Source organism: Eptatretus burgeri, chromosome 6 (assembly GCF_056783735.1).
Source record: "Eptatretus burgeri isolate ZD-2024b chromosome 6, Ebu_testis_v1, whole genome shotgun sequence".
NCBI lineage: Eukaryota > Metazoa > Chordata > Myxini > Myxiniformes > Myxinidae > Eptatretus > Eptatretus burgeri.
In genome coordinates, this window is record NC_140966.1 from 63,738,143 (window position 1) to 63,760,676 (window position 22,534).

Here is a 22,534-nt window from a genome sequence, read left to right on the forward strand (position 1 = left end):
GGGGACGATGGAAACGCACAGCTCGTCACATATCACCCATCTCTCTACACCTCCCTCTCGCGGGTTTATGTAGTATCACAGAACAATCCCGTGTCTTCCATCAAATACGAATCTAGTCTATTCTGGAAGTTTCAGCTGAAAACGTTCCAGCACTTTCACGAATCTCACCAAGCAGTTTACAGTACAATACTGCCATCTACAGTCAAAATCAGCTCATTACATCAAGCTGTTTATATCACAATTTACCAATCCGTGTTGCACAAAACTTATAACATGTAACTGTCAATTTTAATCGTTCATTTATATGCATTTACAAGAATTTAAATTTACCACAACATCTAGCTTTTAACTGTAAACGTTTCATACGCAGAACATCTGGCAGCCAAATCTGTTACAAGCTCGCTCATTATGACCAAGAATGTCTCACTGCAGAAGCGTTCTCCAACCGAGAAGACTGTCTCTTCTATTGACTCCTTGTAGTCATATTGTCTGCTCATCTGAACAATGCGGCTCCTGGTTGCTTTGTATTCTGACTTGTCTGAAATTAATTTTGCTTGCTTCTCAAAGTCCTTAAAGCGGTCACGTAACAATACCAGAAATGCTTTCAGAAAAGATGATAGATGGTTTTCATATCTACATCCAAAGCTTGCAGTGCCTTTCTCATATTATCCAAACAGACTGGAATAGTATTCTACATATGGCAAACGAATGCTGTTTTGAGATGATCCGTTGTGGGAGCCAAGTTCTTGGCTTCATGTCTGGCACCGGGTTTCTGCTCTGCGCCTCTTGCATTACCTCTCAAAGCTGCTTGAATGATCTTGCAGCAACTGCTCGTGCTTTTTTGCATTTGCTTGTGCTGACCATCAGGTCTTAGACAAAGACTTGACTATTAATCCACCACCATGTTCTTTCAGACTTGAACACAACACCTGCTATCAATGAGTTGAATCTGAGAAATATGTATAGAACTTTTGGTTGAATCCCCCCCAAAAAACTTGCAGCTTCTGTGCCGGAAGAAGCAGCAGAAACACCAGCAAGGTTAAGTGAATGACCAGCACAGGGCCCATACTGTGCAAGAGGATTAGCTGTTTTAGTGTTTTGAGTCAAGCCTGAAGGCCAGAATACTGTCCTGACATATTGCTGGGATTGTCTTATGACTGCCCACAACAATCTGAGAAGTTGCTCGACTGCTTTTCAAGGAACTGAAGTAGAGGTTGAACTAATGTCGAGGCCTTCTGATGGTGAAGTTGCAGAAATGTAAGGAATCATTCAACAGGATCCCCATCCATGACATATCTCACGATGATCGTTTGTTGATAGACATGGGTGAGATCCGGGGTTGTCTTCAGAAATGGAGAAATAATTTGCTCTTCCAATAATTTTGTTATTGATATCCGTCCTGATTTTCTTTCTGACGTAATTCTTCTCACTTCCTCATAGACTGTTGAAGAGGGTTATGATTGATTCCCCTTGCCCTTCTGACCAAATTCAGCAATGTGATTGGCAAAGAATGAGTCATACTCAGCAATAAGTTCCAGGACAGCGAAGAATTGCTATTACGTTTTGAACCAAGGATCTCTTTGTCTCCTCTGAACAACAATCCCCTCTCAGCCAGAAACTTCACCACTGCCACAATGTGGCTTAGACGCATCAAACCAATATTTTTGCTTTTGTTCAGTTTCTTTCTCCAACTGCCAATTTACATGATGAGATGATCTCTTGCAGTGCAAGATGTACAGAAGAATCATTTCTGTGCCCTTCGCACTCTTTGTGGTGGCTCGTTTTCTCATCAGCTTTTTCCAGTCACAGAGACCTTCATAACCAGCGAACTTGTTAGTATGTGACGACATCAAAGTGCAATAAAAACAATCTACAGTACCATTTTATGGGCAGTACAGCAGCCAACTTCGTTTGTGGCCTCGTCCATTTTGTTGAAAGGTATAAAACATTTGTTTTGGAAAAACGATAGCGCCTTTTGGCCTGATCTTGGGTCGGTGAGTAAAATCGTTTTGACGCACAGTACTTCCCAGCATATTTATTTTATTGTGGCACAACTAGTGGTCTAGGTTTGACCACAAGTCGATGCAAGATTCCTCCATCAGAAACCATTCTCTGGATCTGTCGATTGGGCTTAGTCTTCTCTTAGCAAGGGGCATTCAAGACTGATTCACCGTTCTCAGCTCCATCAGCAGGCTTTTGCTCTCGACCAGCTTTCCCTTCATCCTCTTTGTCAGTTTCATGATTGGGGTCAGACGACATACATGATGTTGTGTCTGCTGACATGCTGGGTTAAGTCTCAAAAAAAACAATCAGTCTTGGAGTTTTTGCAAGAATTTCCATCATCTGGTTCGATTTCTCCTTTGCTTTTCGTTGCCGCTGGGCACCTGGTTGCAGCACTCCTTGTGGAATTTCTAAATTGAAACAGCTTAGTCATGGACAAAAATGAGAATAAAATTGTAAGTGAAACACAGGGCCTAGCTGAAATGACCAAAATCCTACATGTCACTAGGTTTGTGTGGACAAGTTGGCCTTCAGTCACTTGCTGGTTATCACCTAAGCCTGATTGTGTTTCACTATTGTGTGCATGAAAACACGTGGTAACAACAAATTGCAGTCATTCAGTGGAGGGCCATTGCTCCTCTCCACCCCACCAAAAGTGACGACTTATTTTTGAAACAGCAATGCTAATTTAGCTAAAGCACGAGTAGTAAAAATTTATGATTTATGATCATGGACAAAAATTATAATCAAAATAAATACATGTGCATGGTAAGTGCAGGGCCGACCTGAAACGGCCAAATTGAGAAGTTTAAAAATTATTGATGTCTGGAAGTTTGTATGGACAAGTTCACCTTCAATCACCTACTAATTATTGCACCAGCTTGATTATGTGCATGAAAACATGTAATAAAATGCTTTTTCAGATTTTTTTTTTCCCCTGCAAAAAAAACCCAACCTTTTTCAGGCTGGACCCCACAACGATGGGGGTTGAGGTACGTGCCCTATGTGCTCTGATATTAATCCGGCCCTTTCTTTGTATATACTGATTATGTATACCGTGGAACCCCGACATGTGCGGATTTGACATTCGCGACCCCTGCATATTCGTGGTTTATAAAATGTGACCTGCTTCTACAGTTGCGCTTCGCGTATATACAGTATAGTGTGTATGTATATATGACTGCACTAGCAGAGGTACCCAGTGTTGCCTGGGATAAATTTCACATTATTTCCCCCGATGTGTTTAAGACAAAAGGCTGAATTTTATTAATTGTTTTGGGGTTTTTTTCTGAGGAGATTGTCTTTCTTGCGATGTTTCTAGTTGCTCTGACAGCTGGTACACTTTCTCGGACAGCTTCAAGATGTGATTGTCTTTCTTGGAGGTTTTTCTCTTGCTCTGGCTGTTGCATGTTGTTCACGGTCAGCTTCAAGGCGTGATTGTCTGCTTCCAGGCTTCTTTTCTTTTTCTGGCTGCTGATTTATATCTGCCCAAACTTGCCCGTTTCTTTGGTGGCATGGTAAAGTAGTTGGGATTTTCGAAAACTGCAAAAAACACATTACCATTACGCACATGACGGGACCTCATGTGGCAGAAAATGATGGGACCAATTTTCAGGAAAAATGCACCAAAATCTAGAATTGCGCCACTTGTTCATCAAAAATCGAACACTTGTTCATGTTGCAGTTACAGTTAAATGCAGTGTTGTTACAGATCCTGTGTGCTACACACTCTTTCTTGGTCACTCTAGGTCAAATGGTTTGTGCTTGCATAAAGGACAGACAAACAGGCAGGCCAATATATATGTATATATATACATACATATATATATATATATATATATATATATATATATATATATATATAATTATTTTAATACACTCCAGGACTGGTCTCCTCCTATATCCCCTGCCTCTGATATTAATTCAGTCTGGGAATTCTTCCACAGAAATCTGTTTTCTCTTATGCACAGATTAATCCCACCTCATCTTCAATTATATATCCCATCCTACCACTCTTGGAATTCTGAATCATAGAGTGAGGCAGTTGCTTTAAAACAACTTGCATTCTTCTCCTGGAAGGTAAATCTGACTGAAGGCAACCTCAGGTCAAAGGCCTCATTTCTGTGTTTGCTTCAAAATCTTGTGTCGTTATCCTCTCCCTTTCTGTACCCATCCTTCCAAGTCATACCCAACTGCTCCTAAATTCTGTCTTTTGCACCTGAAAAGGTGGAAAAGTTTCTGGCAACCCTTGACTCTGACTGCAGCTGAACCAGACGACATCAGCTCATGTGTCCTAAAAACCTGCTCTGGTGCTCTTTCACTTCCTCTCTGCCCTTTTCACCCTGTCATTTACCATGGGTCATCTTTCATCTGCTTGGAAATCAGCTAACATCAGAGCATTACATAAAAAGGGTGCAAAACGGATCCCCTTAACTGGCTTTTGATTGGTGACCAATCCAGTGACCGTCTGCATTTTTTTTTCAGGTCAATTGCATGAAAATTGACAATTTGTGACGTTGACCTTTGACCTTTTGACCAAATTATTACTTTGTCTTCTCTATATTCTCATAATAAAGCTTTGTTGAAAGTTTGATAACAAAAGCTCAAATGTTAAAAAAGATACGGCCCGGACACACACGCACACGCACACACAATTGCAAAACCCCGTTTCTCGCACATCAATGGAATCACTTTCAATAAGATAAAGAATAATTTATGAGATCGATAAATATTCCAGACATCTTGCAGCATCTTTTAAAGTTATAAACAGGGAAACAAAGCCACTTAAACAAAGCCACTTAACAAAGCCACTCTACTCTGGTACTGAGAGTGCTGTGAAGTGTGGTGGTACCGCCTCTGACTTATTTCCAGTTGTTACTGGAGTTCGTCAGGGATGTGTACTTGCCCCCACACTTTTCAGCACTTGTATGGACTGGATTTTTGGGAGGATGTCGGAGAGATCAAGTTGCGGTGCATCGTTTGGCAATGTCAAGATCTCGGACCTTGATTTTGCAGATGATGCAGTCATCTTTGCGGAGACTTTAGACATCCTCTTGGGGGCCCTCGAGGTGCTGAATGAGGAGTCGGAGCCGTTGGGATTACGGATTTCTTGGGTCAAAACAAAGATCCAGGCTTTCGGTGACATCTTGGATGCTGCTGTCCTGTCTGTGTCTGTTTGTGGTGAGGATGTTGAGGTCGTGGATAGATTCACTTACCTTGGCAGTGATATTCATGTCTCCGCAGGTTGTGAGCCGGAGGTCAATAGACGTCTGGGTCGGGCCTGGGGAGTCATGGATTCACTGGATCATGGGGTGTGGCGCTGCCGGTACCTGTGCGGGAGGACGAAAGTCCGAGTCTTCAGGTCCTTGGTACTTCCAGTCTTGCTCTATGGGTGCGAGACTTGGACTTTGACCAAGGATCTGAGACGGAGACTTAATTCCTTTGGTACCAGGTCTCTTCGGAGAATCCTTGGCTATTGCTGGTCGGATTTTGTGTCCAACGAGCGGTTGCTGAGAGAGACTCGGATGAGATTTGTTACCTGCATAGTCCGTGAGCGTCAGCTGCGGCTGTATGGACATGTGGCTCGTTTTCCTGACGCTGATCCTGCTCACCAGATTCTCTCAGCGAGGGAGTCTCATGAGTGGAGGAGGCCAGTGGGCCGACCACGTGCCTCATGGTTGCAGCAGGTTGACCATCATCTCAAGGAGATGGGGATGGGCCTGGCATCTGCCTGGGGGATGGCCAGACGGAGGCCCCTGGAGTACCGGCGGAAAGTGGACGCAGCGACGCGCTGTTCTGGCACATGCTCCCATACCTGACCTGACCCTTAAGAAGTTAACCCTCAAATTTAGAAGAATAAATTTTCCATGGAAAATCTTTCTTTTTGCTTTTGTCAGCATTTTGTGCTCTAAATTGTCGTATTCTTTACTGTCATCATGTGATATGACTTGTGTTATGTTATCATATTCAACAACTGTATGATTCGGTCATTGGTCTGATGGGGAGCTCGTCACATCAAAGGCATGCAGAGCCGGAATTTTGCTGCCTCTTATGGCCAGGCCCATGCAAAGCTGGTAATAGGGCCAGGCCAGATTGGAAATGTGGGCCCCCATTTCAAACTGCCTATTTAATATTAAGTATTTTTGTGATTTATGTATGTATATGATTTATGTATACATGTGATTTATGTATGGGTATATACATGTACATGTAGTGTACATCATGTACTTACAAGTAACAGAATAGAATAAAAGAACTGGAACGATTTATAAAAAAGTTAATGGAAGTAATTTTATTCAAAATGTATATAAGACAATAGAGTACAGTATTGTAATAAGAAGCAGTAAATTCAATCGTACATTCATGTTTATTCTGTATTCAGAATTTCAGTTCAGAAATGGTCATCACTTCTTCACATTCAGAAATGCTTTCCGTGCTTTTCTTTGGGCAAATTCATCAATTACACCAGAAAAAATCAAGCAACTTTGCCTTGTCACTGTTGGTCAAAATTGCTTATTCATGCAAACGTTCTTGCACCATTATGGACTGAAAGTATGACTTAATTCGTTTTAGGACACTGAAGCTGATTAGCTTTTTGTAACAACTCATTCTCATCTAACTGCCAAAGGTGCCACGAAAAATCAAAAAGTCCACGTAAGTCCATGTAAAGTAATTTTGCTTCCACCCACTGGCCAATAGATTATATAATATTGGTAGTAATATTTTGATATTAACCAATAAAGCAAGAATCAATGTAAGTGTGTAATTTTTTGTTCCTTTACTTGTTTAACATTAAGCCCCCCTCAAAATCGTAGGCCCATGCCAACTGGCCCACCTGCCCCCCTCCCCCCCTCTGTTCTGGCATGCTTATGGCAATCCTGTATTGCTTTAAAATTGAGAGATTTTTCAAGGTCACGCTGATAAAATCCAAATCTTCCATGACCTTGGTACAGGATTGCTCGTGAGTCATGTATGTTGAACAAACCCATGCTTTCTGTGCAACTTTCAGTAAAAAAATTTTTTAGCATTAAGTTGCTGACAAAATAGTGTCCAAAGGTACAATGGGGGAGATTGGGTATCCACTAGTCCAAGCCTTACCCCATGGCCATAATACAAATTGCAATGTCCACAAATAGACCTCTTGGCCCCTCCCATACTACTGTGAATCTATACATTTGTGCTACTTGACAGGCCATGTAACCCCAAATGCCTGACAACCCTTGAGAAAAATTCTGATTGTGCCCCTGGTCATCCCTTCTTGACCACACAGGCATAACCCTATAGGCATTGTAATACATCATTAAACATAAAGTCATGCCATTCTTTTACATAATGATATACCTTTTGCCAAGATGGAATAGTTTCCATGTGGTGACATCATGCTCTGCCATCAATTGCAGAATGGAAGTTGATGGGGAATTGAACTCCCACACTTCATTCACCTTCAGCTTTTTGTGATCATCACATTTCATCGCTGCTATAAGAACTTAAAATGTACTTTTTGTTTTTGCTTCTGCCTCAGTTCTTTTGTTATTAACAACGGGCAATGGAAAAGTTAATAGGTAAATAATTTAAGAGGCAATTGCAAGGTTAAGGAACTTTGCCAAAGTACAAATTATCGTAGTGTGATTCAATGAACACGACATTGACATAAGCTTCGTGAGCCTTACTTTGGGAGTTGGGTGCCCACCCGTTCCTCGCCTTTCAAATGACATAATTTGCAATTCTGCTAAAGATTCATTGAGCTGTTCTGTTGAATTTACAAGTGTAATTATGCTGTTTCCATGATATAGGATGTATACTTTAAAGGTTGCAGTTCAGTCATTTGGGCCCAACTTGCAAAAAAAAATCCAATGAGAATATATATAGTTAATAAGCATTCAATGGAGATCATGGGATGAAGCTCGGCCAGTAGCCAGAAATAGAGCAGACTGGAGAGTATGCACTGCAGCCTCATGGGCCACTTGGCCCGAAGAGGATCGGCGACGACAATGATGATATATATATATATATATATATATATATATATATATATATATATATATATATATATATATATATATATATATATATGTATGTATATATATATATATATATATATATATATATATATATATATATATATATATATATATATATGTTGTAGGGGGGAACGAGGAAGGGTGAGGAAGGGGTGCAGAAAGTGCAGAAAGGGAAGGCAACATGAGGTGAGGGTCCATCTGGAGATAACCACTGTTTGGACGATGGGTATACTGAGGGGTGAATGAGCAAGGAGGTAGAGAGACCGAGGAGGGGTGGGGGAAGGGAAGGCAGCATGAACGGGAGGGGCGGGGAGTGAGGGGAGTGGAAGGCGGTGTTAGGGGACGGTGAGGGAAGGCAGCATGAAATTAAGGTAAGGGAAGGCAGTGCAAGGGGAGAGTCCGTCTGGACATAACCATCCTCTGGACATGTCCGGAGATAACCACCGTCCAGCCACGTATGGAGATAGCTTCTGTCCAGACATAATGACCATCCAGATACATGCGGAGATAACCACCATCTGGATATGTGCAGGGATGACCACCATCCAGATATGTTCTGAGATAGAGATAGATATAGAGATGGATGGAGAGATTGGGGCAGTGGGGGTATGAGAGTTCACAGAGAATGTTATGCTTTTGAAATGCATGTGCACACGCGCACACGCGCACATGCGCACACACGCACACACGCACACACATACATACACACAATCATCGTGTGACAGGTGGAAAAAAATTTGGCTCTGTAATTGAGAAAACGTTAATACGATGAACGGCTCAGAAATCAGGTGTTGTCAAATGTATTTTGCTTTGAAACTCACAAAGAGAAATCATTTAACCTTTGAAAAGCACACCGAGTCATATAAAATCACCAATTGCTTTTGAAACATTCACGAGGACAAAGGAAAACGTGCGCTGCTGAGGTTAAAAGTTAAAACCTCCAAGATACGGGATGAAACTTTGCAACCACGACACCCATAATCAAGCATGCAGGCTTACACACACACTCGCAGAGAGTCACTAAATTGCAGATCCAAATATATCCATATATGTACCTCTACCTTGTTGCAACTACTGACTGCACATCCCAATTGGGACAGGAGCTGCATCACCGTCAACTATAGGGCACTCCACAAGCGGCTTAAGCACTCAAGCAAGAACTCCAATGAAATTGTTGATAAGGATGGCTGGCTTGGCAAGCGATAGCTATGTCCAAATGTCCTAACTATGTCTGAATTAGACAAATGAGCACTTTTTTTTTTAGCAGTTGGAATTGCTGCTCAATTCAATTATGGAGCTTAAGTTTTGTAATTCCGCTTAGTTTAAGAGATTCTCATGGTTATGGCATGTGCAGAAATGAAATAAAGCCGTGACCGCTGGCATCTCCGGGTGTTTTTAAGCATTGAAATGTACTCAGTGATTCGTAGCCTTGATGAACAAGCATTGGATAATGTGAGTGACGAAAGTGGAAAAAAAAACTATCATTAATAAATCATTGTGGCCTGTTCCACGTCGAAACATGGTTGAGCAGGCCAAAAAACATGGCGGCTTCAGACCTCAGTGAGGTAACGCAGGATACGCCTTGAGACCCCATTCAGAGTGAGGTGGCCGAGGATGTGCCTGATAAAGGATATAATTAAATAAGGTCGTTAATCATCTTCAAAAGGGGTGTTTTAATGAACCCAAGCACCCAATTTTCACTCTTTCACTTCCTTAGAGTTTTCTTGGTATGCATACAAAGTTTCAGGCTGCTAGGTTTTATCGTTTTGGAGTTATGGAGAAGACACGCACATTTATTCATACAGTGTTTTTTTTGAAAGATTTATGAGGATATATATATATATATATATATATATATATATATATATATATATATATATATATATATATATATATATATATATATATATATATATATATATATATATATATATATATATATATATGCACACACACACACACACACACACACACACACACACACACACACACACACACACACACACACACACACACGATGTGTTCAAAAAGTATCCAACCTTAATTTTTCGTGCGTAAACAAATAAAGCTCGGGAGGCGTGGTTTTGTGCACGTACAGTATATAGGCGATCCTAATCCGTATGCATGAATATTTTCCTGCCTACAGAAGCTGTCAGTCGCCGACAGACCGCCGATGAGTGAGGAAGTGTAAGTGAGCGCCGTCGGATTTTCGTTTTTGACAAAATGACGGATCGCTGTGGTCTCATCGCCAGTGATCCTGTGTCGAAGAAGTTGGGATCGCTGTTCACAGTCTCCAGCATGTCCTGTGCGATCTCCAAACGGAGTTACTTCTGCTTGATCGTTAGCAGCTTTGGCACGAACTTCGCTGAGATTTTCCTTAAGCCCAAATCCTCAGTCACAATGGAATGAACGGATCCAATGCTGACGCCCGCCTTGTCTGCAAGTTCTCTGATCTTGATTCGACGATCCTGCATCAGCAGGGTCCTCACTTGGTCAATGATTTTCTCATTTCGGAATGTTGAGGGCCTACCAGAAGGTGCTTCAGTTCCCACTGATGTGCGACCATCTTTTATACCACTCTTGCCCATTGTGGTGAGAATCTTGCCCATTATCTGTGTGGTGCCCATTGCTTCGTTCCCGACGGCCTGTTGAATCTTGCAGATCGTTTCCACTTGGGAATCGCCAAGCTTTACACAAAATTTGATGCAGTAGCGTTGTTCAAGTTTTTCCGTCATTTTGTCAAAAACGAAAATCCGACAGCGCTCACTTACACTTCCTCGCTCATCGGCGGTCTGTCGGCGACTGACAGTTTCTGCAGGCGGGAAAATATTCACGCATACGGATTAGGATCGCCTCCATACGTGCACCAAACCACGCCTCCCTAGCTTCATTTGTTTACACACGAAAAATTAAGGTTGGATACTTTTTGAACACACCTCGTATATATACATACATACATTCAAACACATATATTGTGTGTGTGTGTGTGTGTGTGTGTGTGTGTGTGTGTGTGTGTGTGTGTGTGTGTGTGTGTGTGTGTGTGTGTGTGTGTGTGTGTGTGTGTGTGTGTGTGTGTGTGTGTGTGTGCATGCATATATATATACACATATCCTGGTGTTGGCGTAGTGGTTAGGGCAGCAGCTTGGGATCCAAAAGGTCCTGAGTTCAAGCCCCGTTGGGCCACTGAATTAATACACCAGGATGTTGACTCAGCCTGTCATCCTTCCAAGGTCAGCAAAGTGAGTACCAGTGTACTGGGCCGGTGTATACCCTGGCTCGAATAGGTGTACCAGATCCCTGTGTCGTAAGAGGCGACCAGGGTTGCGTCAGGAAGGGCATCTGGTGTAAAACCTGTGCCAAATCATTTCGCGGATCATAATGGATAATCCGCTGTGGCGACCCCTAATGGGAGCAGCCAAAATAATAAGAAGAATATATATATATATATATATATATATATATATATATATATATATATATATATATATATATATATATATATATATATATATATATATATATATATATATATATATATATATACACATATACATACGTTCGGGCTTGGTTTCGTGCTTCTTGGGTGTTGACTTCAGATGCCACCCTGTAATGCACTTTCACAAGCCAGCCATAATGGCTGCTTTGATTATTATAGACAATATAATGAATATTCCAATCAACACAGCCAATACTGTCAGCAGGAACCTGAGAATGGCTCCTCCCCAACCTCCAAACAATCCCTGCAACCATGCTCCGATCTTCCATCCTGGGTTGTAATCATGATATTTTGCAGCCTCCTTTCTTATGTGTCCTGCTCGGTCATGGATTTGCTCTGAATTATCTGGGATATACGTGCAACGCTCTTTGCTAATCACAGCACAAGTTCCCCCTTTTTCAGCGAGAATCATATCCAAGGCCACTCACTTTTGCATTGTTGTTGCCCTCAATGCTACCATCTCCACATTAACTTTATCAAAGCCATCAGCAGTTTAGTTTCCCATTACTTCTAATGATGCTGCCATTTTAATAAGCACTCTCCCTGCTGCCCATGCTCCATATCTGGGGAAGATTATCATTGCTGCAAATTCCCCATTTGAAATGCTCCTCTTACTTCGTTGTTGAATCACCTTAGATAAATGGGCCGCTGATGAAACGCATGTGCGGCATAACATAAGCCAGGAAACAAGACCCGGTCCAATTTAGTGGCAACCAAGGATAGGCTCTAAACCCATATACAAAATAAGTGCCATTGGATGCGACTTCAGGATATGTTCCATTGTCACCCTTCCGGCTATCTTCCATGTCGTTTACCTCTATGGATGAGTTACAGGTAGAATCTCCTGCATGGAATTTGCTGTTAAGATTAATCCAAGTCAGACAAAGGAACCCAGCTTGTTTATACGCAATCCTAAAATACGGAGGTCTTTTCTCTAAGTTATAAGGGGGATACCACACACCTGTAAAGTCTGTACATAACTCTGTACTATTTCATGTCAAATTATAGTTGTGGTACCATGCAGCCCCATAATAATCTATTTCCCCAAATGGGATCACCGATAATGGCAAACTTGTTTTTAAGGAGTGTGGGAGGTAGGCACATACCCAACACTTAGTCGTATTGCTCAGTGTTGCATATCTGTGTGACAGGATTAGGAACGTATTAATTCCATGTAATCCTAACTCATGCAAATGTTCTGCATGGTTCTCAATTACTCGTTTTTTTCTCTCTGCTTGATTGGCCAATAGTCTATTTGCCCTTCCACTTCCCAACTTCCTATCCAAAGGGCAACTATGGCAACTAGAATTTGCTGTGGCATGTTCATTCTTGCACATCCTCCTATTATGTCAGGAAGGCAAGTTTGCAGTGTGAAGAGTGTATCCAAGCTGGTTGAATCCCTTCACACTTTACAGCAGTTGGGGTGGTTAACAATACCTGAAATGGTCCTTTCCACCGAGGTTCCAAAGCTGTTTTCCTCGTGAAGTGTTTCACCAACACGTAGTCTCCTGGCTGGAAGGTATGGTACGGCTCCTCCGCCGGTTCCGGCAGCGCCTCTTTTACCCGCGTATGTATCAATCGAGCAATCCTGGAAAGCTGTTTGCAGAATGTCAGCAAATTTTCGTCCATCATTGCAATGTCCAATTTATTCATATCAGCTGGAGAGGTTACAGGCAATCACATTGGCCTTCCCATGAGTACTTCGTGAGGGGATAACCCTGATTTTTGGTTTATGGTCGACCGCATGCTCATTAATGCCAAAGGTAATGCGTGAGGCCATTTTAACCCTGTTTCCGTTGTTATCTTTGCCAACTTATACTTCAGAATTCCGTTCTACCTTTCTGCAGCGCCTGCTGACTGTGGGTGATAGATATAGTGAAACGCTTGCCTAATTCCCAATGCCTTACATGCTGCTTGCATCACTTCCCCTGTAAAGTGTCCCCCTTGATCATGTGATATCTTATCGGGGATGCCAAATCGACAGAAAAAGCTTTTCATCAAGTGCTTTACCACAGTGATTACGTCTACCTTCTCACATGGGTATACTTCTCCCCATTTGGTAAAAATGTCTACCACTACCAAAACACTTTTGAAACCGCATGATGGAGACATATTTATAAAGTATCTGCAGGTATACGAAAGGACCCCAAGGACGAGGATGAGCCCCTAACTCGCGTGTTTTACCTGTCGTCTGTTGATTGTGCTGTTGACATACCAGGCAATTCCTGCAGACCTTTTCAGCTGCTTTCCCAATTATTGGCGCATACCATGATTCTTACACCTGTCTCACAGTCCCCCTCTTGCAAACATGCCCATTCAAATGGGCTATGCGTGCAAGCCACGGCAGGATCTCTACCGGCGCTATAACTTTCCCATTAGTCGTCCACAGTCCATCTCCATCCATTATTCCTCCTTTTGCACACCATTTATCATGGTCATTAATTGGTGCCGCGGCTTGGATGGCAATGATATCCGGCAAGCTATATTGGTGTTGCTTAACATGCTCATTTGCTACACGTGCCGGCATTACCAAGGGAATGGATTGTTCTGCAGCCGCTTTAGCAGCTTTATCATTTCCCTTATCCACGTCCGTTGTTAGTTTCTGGTGAGCGTGGCACTTAATGACAGCTACCGCTTTAGGTAACATGATGCTTGTTAGAAGTTCAGATATTAAACTGCCATTCTTAATGGGTGTGCCTGCAGATGATAAAAAAACCTTTCATTTTCCAAATGTCACCTTTTAGTCCGGGAGCCAACCGATCAAAATTAAAAAAAAATTGCCCGGTCTGCTATAAAATTTTTGTGTTGATTTTCATAAAGAGACACCCTTTGAGTATATGAAAACCAATGTTGGCAATGGTGAAACTCTTGCGCAACAACACAGTCAACACTTATGCGAGCCCCCTCTGATAACAAAATGTTGGCAAAAGCGAAGATGTAGGATGGGGGTAGGGGTAATTCATATTGTCCTAAAATCATAACCACTAAACCTATATACACAAATTACCCCTCATATTAAAGAGGAGTTCATTTCCTATATCACAATTGGTGATTTAACCTACCTACAATTGACAAGGTTATATGTCAAACAACAAAAGATTTATGCAACTCAGAAATGCTTGACTATCAATGGGGTCAGGAACAAGAACATACTTTTACATGCCATGGTTTTAAGGAAGATAAAATTAGAAATGGATTAACACAATATTGTGACATGAAACATCCTCTTCAGAGGAAGAGTCACTCTCTGAAACAACTCCACCACATGAACCTCTCTGACGAAGGCATATGCATGTCACTCAGCAAGGCACAGCAGCCTTTTTGCATGAACATCGTTTCAGACATTTGGATAATTTGCACATGCAAGACACCGTTTTGTCTATGTTTGGCTTGGCTGGCTTAGACATGAGAATTGGGACCAGTTTTCCATTGATAAGGGTTCTGCCAAATGTTGTGGCTGGGGGAAGTGCTCGGTCACTGAGATGTGCACGTCTATACAGAAGCAATTGATACAATGCTCTTAAAACAAGGAAGTAAAACGCATCTTCTGTTGCTGGCAGTGACCTAAGGTCTAATTTTGAAGAGACAAACATATGCTGCCTGAGGGTATCCAAACAGCTGAACCCTTTTTGGCCATACAGAGCAGTCCAGTATACTCTGGCCTCATCAATGACACATTCTGTTGCTGCCATTTCACTATCTCTTCCAAAATCAACAAGGTGGGGAAGGTTTCCTATCAGTCCCAGAGAAACCTGTGCCGCTCTTCTTTTCACAGGAACACAGGCATCATCCCAACTGACTGGAAGAGGGGCCTTGTTGTCCCTCTCTGGAAAGGGAAGGGTGATCGCCAAGACTGCAACAACTACCGAGGGGTGACGCTGCTCTCGGTGCCGGGCAAGGTCTTTGCTCGGATAATTCTTGATAGGGTTCGCCACCATCTGCTTGAGCACCAGCGTCCAGAGCAGTCAGGCTTTACACCAAAGAGGTCAACGATTGACCGTATCCTTGCCCTTCGTGTCCTCACCGAACGCAGACGAGAGTTTCGGCAGGGGCTGCTTGCAGCCTATGTTGATCTCTGTAAAGCGTTCGATTCAGTGAATCGGGATGTCCTCTGGAGGATTCTTGGTCTTCGTGGGGTGCCACCAAAACTGATCGATCTGATGTCTGAACTCTACTCTGGTACTGAGAGTGCTGTGAAGTGTGGTGGTACCATCTCTGACTTATTTCCAGTTGTTACTGGAGTTCGTCAGGGATGTGTACTTGCCCCCACACTTTTCAGCACTTGTATGGACTGGATTTTAGGGAGGATGTCGGAGAGATCAAGTTGCGGTGCATCGTTTGGCAATGTCAAGATCTTGGACCTTGATTTTGCAGATGATGCAGTCATCTTTGCGGAGACTTTAGACATCCTCTTGGGGGCCCTCGAGGTGCTGAATGAGGAGTCGGAGCCGTTGGGATTACGGATTTCTTGGGTCAAAACTAAGATCCAGGCTTTCGGTGACATCTTGGATGCTGCTGTCCTGTCTGTGTCTGTTTGTGGTGAGGATGTTGAGGTCGTGGATAGATTCACTTACCTTGGCAGTGATATTCATGTCTCCGCAGGTTGTGAGCCGGAGGTCAATAGACGTCTGGGTCGGGCCTGGGGAGTCATGGATTCACTGGATCATGGGGTGTGGCGCTGCCGGTACCTGTGCGGGAGGACGAAAGTCCGAGTCTTCAGGTCCTTGGTACTTCCAGTCTTGCTCTATGGGTGCGAGACTTGGACTTTGACCAAGGATCTGAGACAGAGACTTAATTCCTTTGGTACCAGGTCTCTTCGAAGAATCCTTGGCTATCGCTGGTCGGATTTTGTGTCCAACGAGCGGTTGCTGAGAGAGACTCGGATGAGATTTGTTACCTGCATAGTCCGTGAGCGTCAGTTGCGGCTGTATGGACATGTGGCTCGTTTTCCTGACGCTGATCCTGCTCACCAGATTCTCTCAGCGAGGGAGTCTCATGAGTGGAGGAGGCCAGTGGGCCGACCACATGCCTCATGGTTGCAGCAGGTTGACCATCATCTCAAGGAGATGGGGATGGGCCTGGCATCTGCCTGGGGGATGGCCAGATGGAGGCCCCTGGAGTACCGGCGGAAAGTGGACGCAGCGACGCGCTGTTCTGGCACATGCTCCCATACCTGACCTGACCTCTTCTTTTCCCCTTCTGAATGGGTAGCTCACTGTGTCACATCCACACAACACATATGTGCACAGAAGTGTAGTGCGACATCAAGAGGATTTTCTGGTACTTCTTGCTCAACACTTCTACCAGCTCATGAATAGGTAGGTATTGATTCTGCCGTTGTATCCAGAGTTCTTGCAATGTGTTCAAGCAGCAGAAGTGATATATACACAGCATAATTATGTCTGTATCTGTTGCATGCACAACAGCTCGATGGTGATCAAGATATTCCACACAATATGCAAGATGAGCAATAATCCTTGTGTCTGCCTCTTCATGTTCTTCACAAGGTAAGTCCAGAACTGAACTTGATGCTGATGTGATGGAAAGAGTGTGACCTTTGTTTTCCATCATACCACCAAGAATGATGGTCACTCCATCCGGAATAGCTTCAGGACTCTCACAAAGGGAAGTGCCAATGAAGTTCTGAAGATTTCCTTTATTTCTTGGATTCTTCATGAGTAAATTCCAGTCCGGAATTTCTAGACTCTTGGATGGTGAGAATTGTCTTGCCTGGTCTGTCTGGTTTCTCCTCTGCTGCTCATCACCCTTCAAAGTATGGGTATCATCAAAATCATACTGATCACCAATGATGTTGACACAGTTGCACATTTCAGGTTTCAACTGCAGGAGCTTGCGAAGATACAGCTGGGGAAGTTCACCAAATGTTTTCACACCCATTTTTTGGTGTTTATTTACAAATGCCATTGTGTCTACCAGATAAACTGTGTATAGGTCACTCTGTGGTAATGATGGCAGCTGTAAAACAACATCCTGCTCAGCTTCAGCAATTAGCACTGCCACGAAATCAGACTTGTTGCCTTTGCGCATTACAACCCCCTGTGCTAAGCGTGGATCAACCTCAAACAGGGATGATGGGTAGTCTGTCCACTCATGGGAAAATGCAATCTGTCTTGTGACTGGGTCGGCATCTCGATAGAAACACAGCACACGTGTAGCTGCAGTCTCATCTTGATAGATCCTGATTAAACTCTGTTTCCTTGATGGGTTTGATTTCTTCTGTGAGGAGAAAGTTACCAGCTTCAGTGGTTCAATCTTAATAGAGACCACCTCTTCTGCTTTCATAATGGCTTCCATGCCCTTAGCTTGAGCATGGACCAAGTCTTTTGAAGCATCCTTCTCACCAGTTGCTCTATTGAGCAGATCCACTTGGTTGTTACACTGGAATGGGTTTATCATCTGCTGGCATATCACTTTCTTGATCTCCTCAACATGCATATGTTCTTCTGTTGCCTGCTTATGTGTTTCTCCATGATGAGTAGATTCCTGTTGGCCTAGATTAGCCATAGACTTTATGTTCTCTGATACAGCTGTGAGAAATGGTGCTGTCTTCACATATTTATCTCGAGCAGCTGGTGCCTGAGATATGCCTTTGAACAGAGATGTCTTCCCTTCATTGTTGTATGTCTGCTCCAGGGCCATGTCACTCCAAACACCATTGAATTTTCCTTTGGAAGAGTGAACTGTGAAGTACCCAACCTGGATCCAGCAAACCTTAACCGAACTGTGTTCAATAGAGTAAGAGGATTTTGGGGGTAGGGGTAACTTTGGTTGACAAAAATGTTAATTTTCTCTTTAAAAATTGATAGAACTCACTCAAATTTGCTGTTTTAATTAGCCATGGATACCATGTTCATATCACATTAAGAGAAATTAGTATTCTAATGCAGCATCTGCCTATGATAAGAAAAGTTCTAAAGGCCATCTTCAAAAAACGTTATTTTTAAGGCATTTTTCACAAAATTATGTACTTTTACGAGGTTTACTTCCACAAAGGCAATTTTTTTTGTCATTTTACAATGCACTGATTGAATTCTTACATTTAGTTCACATTTATTTTTCATGAATGTGATTTTTTAATTTTTTTAGAAATTTTATTGACAATTGCTGTTTTATCAAATTTTTCAAATCTTCCTCAAACAAAAACGTCCGCCAAAATTTTTCGCAAGAGCTTATGAATTGCCAACATTGGTTTTCATGAACTGCAAACATATATCTAAACATCCTGGGGGTGTAAAATTTTATAGCAGAGGCTGTAAGGTCCAACCCTAAAACAGCCTCGTACACAGGTTGGCTCCCGGACTATTTATCATGTACCACGCCAAATGCATAGTTGGAATCGGTGTATATATTAACTGCCTGACCAGCTGACAACTCACAAGTCCCAATAAGGGCACATAGCTCCGCCTGCTGTGCGGAATAGTGTGGTGGCAGACTAGCTGCTTCCCTAATCGTGTCATCATTACAAACAGCATAACCCGCATGACCTGAACCATTCTGGCCTCGGGAGGTGGACTCGTCAACAAATAAGGTCGAGTCGGGATTCTCCAACGGCTGGTTCTTTAGGTCCGGTCGCACTGTCGATACCACCTGGATCACTTCGGTACAATCATGAGGATCGCCCTCTTCCTCTGTTGGTAACAAGAAAGCTGGATTGAGAATGTTACAATGCTCTATCTGAAGGTTCGATTGGTGGAGCAAGGTCGTTTCATACTGCATCAGACGCGCATTGGTGAGGTGTTGTGTCTGCTTCTGTGTCAAGAGAGACGCTACGCAATGGGGAAGCCTCAAGGTTAGAGGGTGACCCATTACGATCCCCGCCGTGCATTTAACAGCATAACTCGCTGCGGCCATGGCTTGTAAGCAGAGTGGCAGGCCGTGTTCAGCCGGGTCTAGCCTGCGGCTAAAGTATGCTATTGGGCATTGATCACCCTGCTGCTGTGTTTACACACCGTTTGCGCAAATCCTTTTATTTCATGAGAATAAAGGAAAAACGGCTTTCCGTAATCTGGAAGGCCCGGGGCCGTCGAGAGTGCTGCTTTCAATTTATTAAAACACTCCTCCACTTCTTCAGTCCACTCGATTACATTGGGCTGATTCTTACCGACCACAACATATAGTTCCTTACTCAGAATTGCATCATCGACAATCCACTGTCTGCAATAGGTTGCCATGCCAAGGAACCGCATCATATCCTTCTTTGTATGGGGGCGGGCTATTTCCACAATTCAAGTTACCCTTCCCTTGTCCAACTCTCTTTTCCCGTGCAAAATGTGGTGCCCCAAATACTTAACCTTCTCCTGCACCAACTGCAGCTTGTCTCTGTTTACTTTATGGCCTTTCTTTGCCAGGGCCTAGAACAGCTGCAGCATACCCGTTTTGCATGCTTCCTTATTTGGGGAACAGATCAGCAAATCATTCACATATTGTAGCAGCACTGAATTTCTTCAAAATACTACATCATCTAGGTCCTTATGCAACGCACGCAAGAACAACGTAGGGCTATCAGCAAAGCCCTGCGGCAGGACCGTCCATGTATATTGGCGGCCATTATATGCAAAGGCAAACAGAAATTGCGATTTCTTTGCTTTCGGGACCAAAAAAACCGCGGCATACAAATCAATTACAGTGAAATGGGTGGAGTTTGCGGGTATAGATGTTATCAGCACCTCTGTGCTTGGTACCACTGGGTGAACACTTTGGATCACCTCATTTATCTCTCGCAGCTCTTGAACAAATCTCCACTTATCCTTCTGTGGCTTTTTAACTGGCAGTATTGGTGTGTTACATGGACTTGAAGTTTTCACAATTATCTCTTGTTCTTTCAGTAATTTTATCACTGGTGCTATTCCGGTGCTTCCGCCTCCTTTCCGCCTCCTTTCAGAGAGGATATTGGCATACATTTGGCCAACGCGCTCCAGGTTTGAGTTTGACCATGAAGGGTGCTGCCCTGATGATGCGACCCACGTCATTATCATGCCCGGTCCACAATTCTTGCGGAACCTCTTCCAGCAGGCTTTCTGAATCCTTCGTCTCACTTACCGTTCTCGTCAGCATCTCACGGTTGGGAGGCAATTCAATTTCCTCTACCATCCCTTGTGGAATCTGTTTATTTAAATCACAGATCCACCTTCGTTATTCACCAATCTATCCACTTGCCAATGTAACAGAGTTGCAGAGCAGTCCACCACTGCCCCCTGCAGGCGATGAACCATGAAGCCTAAATCTTTTGGGTGATATCCCATCGCTATAGTTATTGTTATGTGCACGGTTACCTCCGACGGATACTTCGTCAATTGCCTCTGATCCTCCGTGGGCTCAACTTCCACTGCAATGCCTTCTTTCCCAATCATTAAACGACAAACAGACAACTTATCACACTTTCCCAAATGTGGAGCTATCGTCTTTGCAAATTCAACATCATTTCCCGTTACATCGTAGTAAATTGCACAATGTGGAGGATCATAATAAGTGCATGTCGTTACGTGTGCATTCTCGAGCCAAGTTCGCATGCTTTGGCTCTCTGCCAAGATCGCATCTAGGCACATTAAAACATCACTAATCGGCTGTCTCGGCAACCTCCACCAATAAGCGACCGGGTGCGGTGTCATTAAAACTATCATTGCTAATTGTGCTTTCTTTGGGGGGATGTCAATAAAGACCCCTTTCTCTGTTCATGCTATTGTACATCCTAACTTACATAGCAAGTCTCGACCTAATAAGTTCACTGGTGTGGTAGTAGTGAGAAGGAATGCATGTTTCTCCTGCAATAGTCCACATCTTACCGGCAATTGTGCTGTTGTGTCTAATGTTTGAATCTTACCCCCTAAACCCATGACCTGTGCGCTATTTCCAGATTTCTCAACTCCTGGCAGTTCTTTAACTGCAATTGTGGAACGAGTGGCCCCCCGTATCAACCAAGAAAGAAAGCTCCTTGCCTGAGACGTTCAGAGTATAGGTCAGCTCCTCTATCGGGCTCAATGTCAGCATTGCTCCTTCCCTCGAGGGTCCACTCTCATCCTGTCAATATCTTCGTGAGTTAGCAGGTGGGGGGCCTGGTTCCCGTCTTCTGTTGGGACAATTTTGTTTCCAATGCCCTCTCTTTACACACGTAAAACAATAATCTTGTGGGGACTTGTCCCTACATCGTGTGTCATCCTGTACACATAACAAGAATCCGTATATATTGTAATGCTTCTATCCTTGGCTAGATTTCATGCTGCAACCCGGCCTTCGGCACTCTATGGCCTTTGACAGCGCCCCCTAAAGGGTAGTATGCGATACAGTACAGGGGTTCAGTTCATTCTGCAATAATTTTATATTTTCATCGTGAGGCTCCAACCAACATTTTCCATTGGAAATTGTTTCTAACTCTGCTAAATTCTCAATTATCTCTTACACGGGCCCCTTGCTATTATCCACAAGCCTGAAGTAAACTCGGACAAGTTCAAATTGTGCAATTTGAGATACCGCGGTAAAAGTTCCTTTTAAACAAACTCATTAAAAACACACATGATTGACCTCAACCTCAGATCACCGGTTTATTTCTCACTCTGAATTATGCCTGCGATAACTTGCCCACTCTCTCCAAAGGATATAGTGAGATCTTAAATGTTCATGAATTAATGCCATCAGAGAAGCCATCTAATCCATGTCCATCCGAAGGGCTGAACGCACATTAATGCATCGCCTGTTTGGCGAATTTAACAGCATGAGCAGTGATGTACCATCGATATATTATGTATGCAAATTTGTATTTTCACATCACACCATTACCTTCACCACTGATGCAAATGCCCACCTGCACCCACCACTTGCTCACCTGAACAAGGCTTGCCCCAAACACGAAAACAAACCCAATTTTGATTCATGACTCATGTCCCATCGAAGCCCTGCACCAAGAACTCACGAGGCACGCATGTCTGCTGCCAAATCCTTGACCACACTCCACTTGCACACCCGTTCCTGAAATGCACTTTGCTGTTTCAGCTCTTATCAA

The 22,534-nt window shown here is 43.2% G+C and overlaps 2 protein-coding genes across 4 annotated transcripts in view; both read left to right on the forward strand.

The window, feature by feature from the left end:
- Positions 1-22,534, forward strand: part of MOSMO (modulator of smoothened) — a 79,810-nt gene that overhangs the window by 32,500 nt on the left and 24,776 nt on the right. The window contains exon 4 of one of the 3 annotated variants that reach the window (XR_015059275.1): positions 21,392-21,581. The exons of 1 other annotated variant lie outside the window; for it this stretch is intronic. The gene's annotated coding sequence lies outside the window, so the exon portion shown is untranslated. The remainder of the gene's footprint in view (positions 1-21,391; positions 21,582-22,534) is intronic. One more of the 3 variants, XR_015059276.1, reaches the window with a different exon arrangement.
- FADS6 (fatty acid desaturase 6) overlaps positions 1-22,534 on the forward strand; it is a 97,345-nt gene that overhangs the window by 1,585 nt on the left and 73,226 nt on the right. The window lies entirely within an intron of this gene.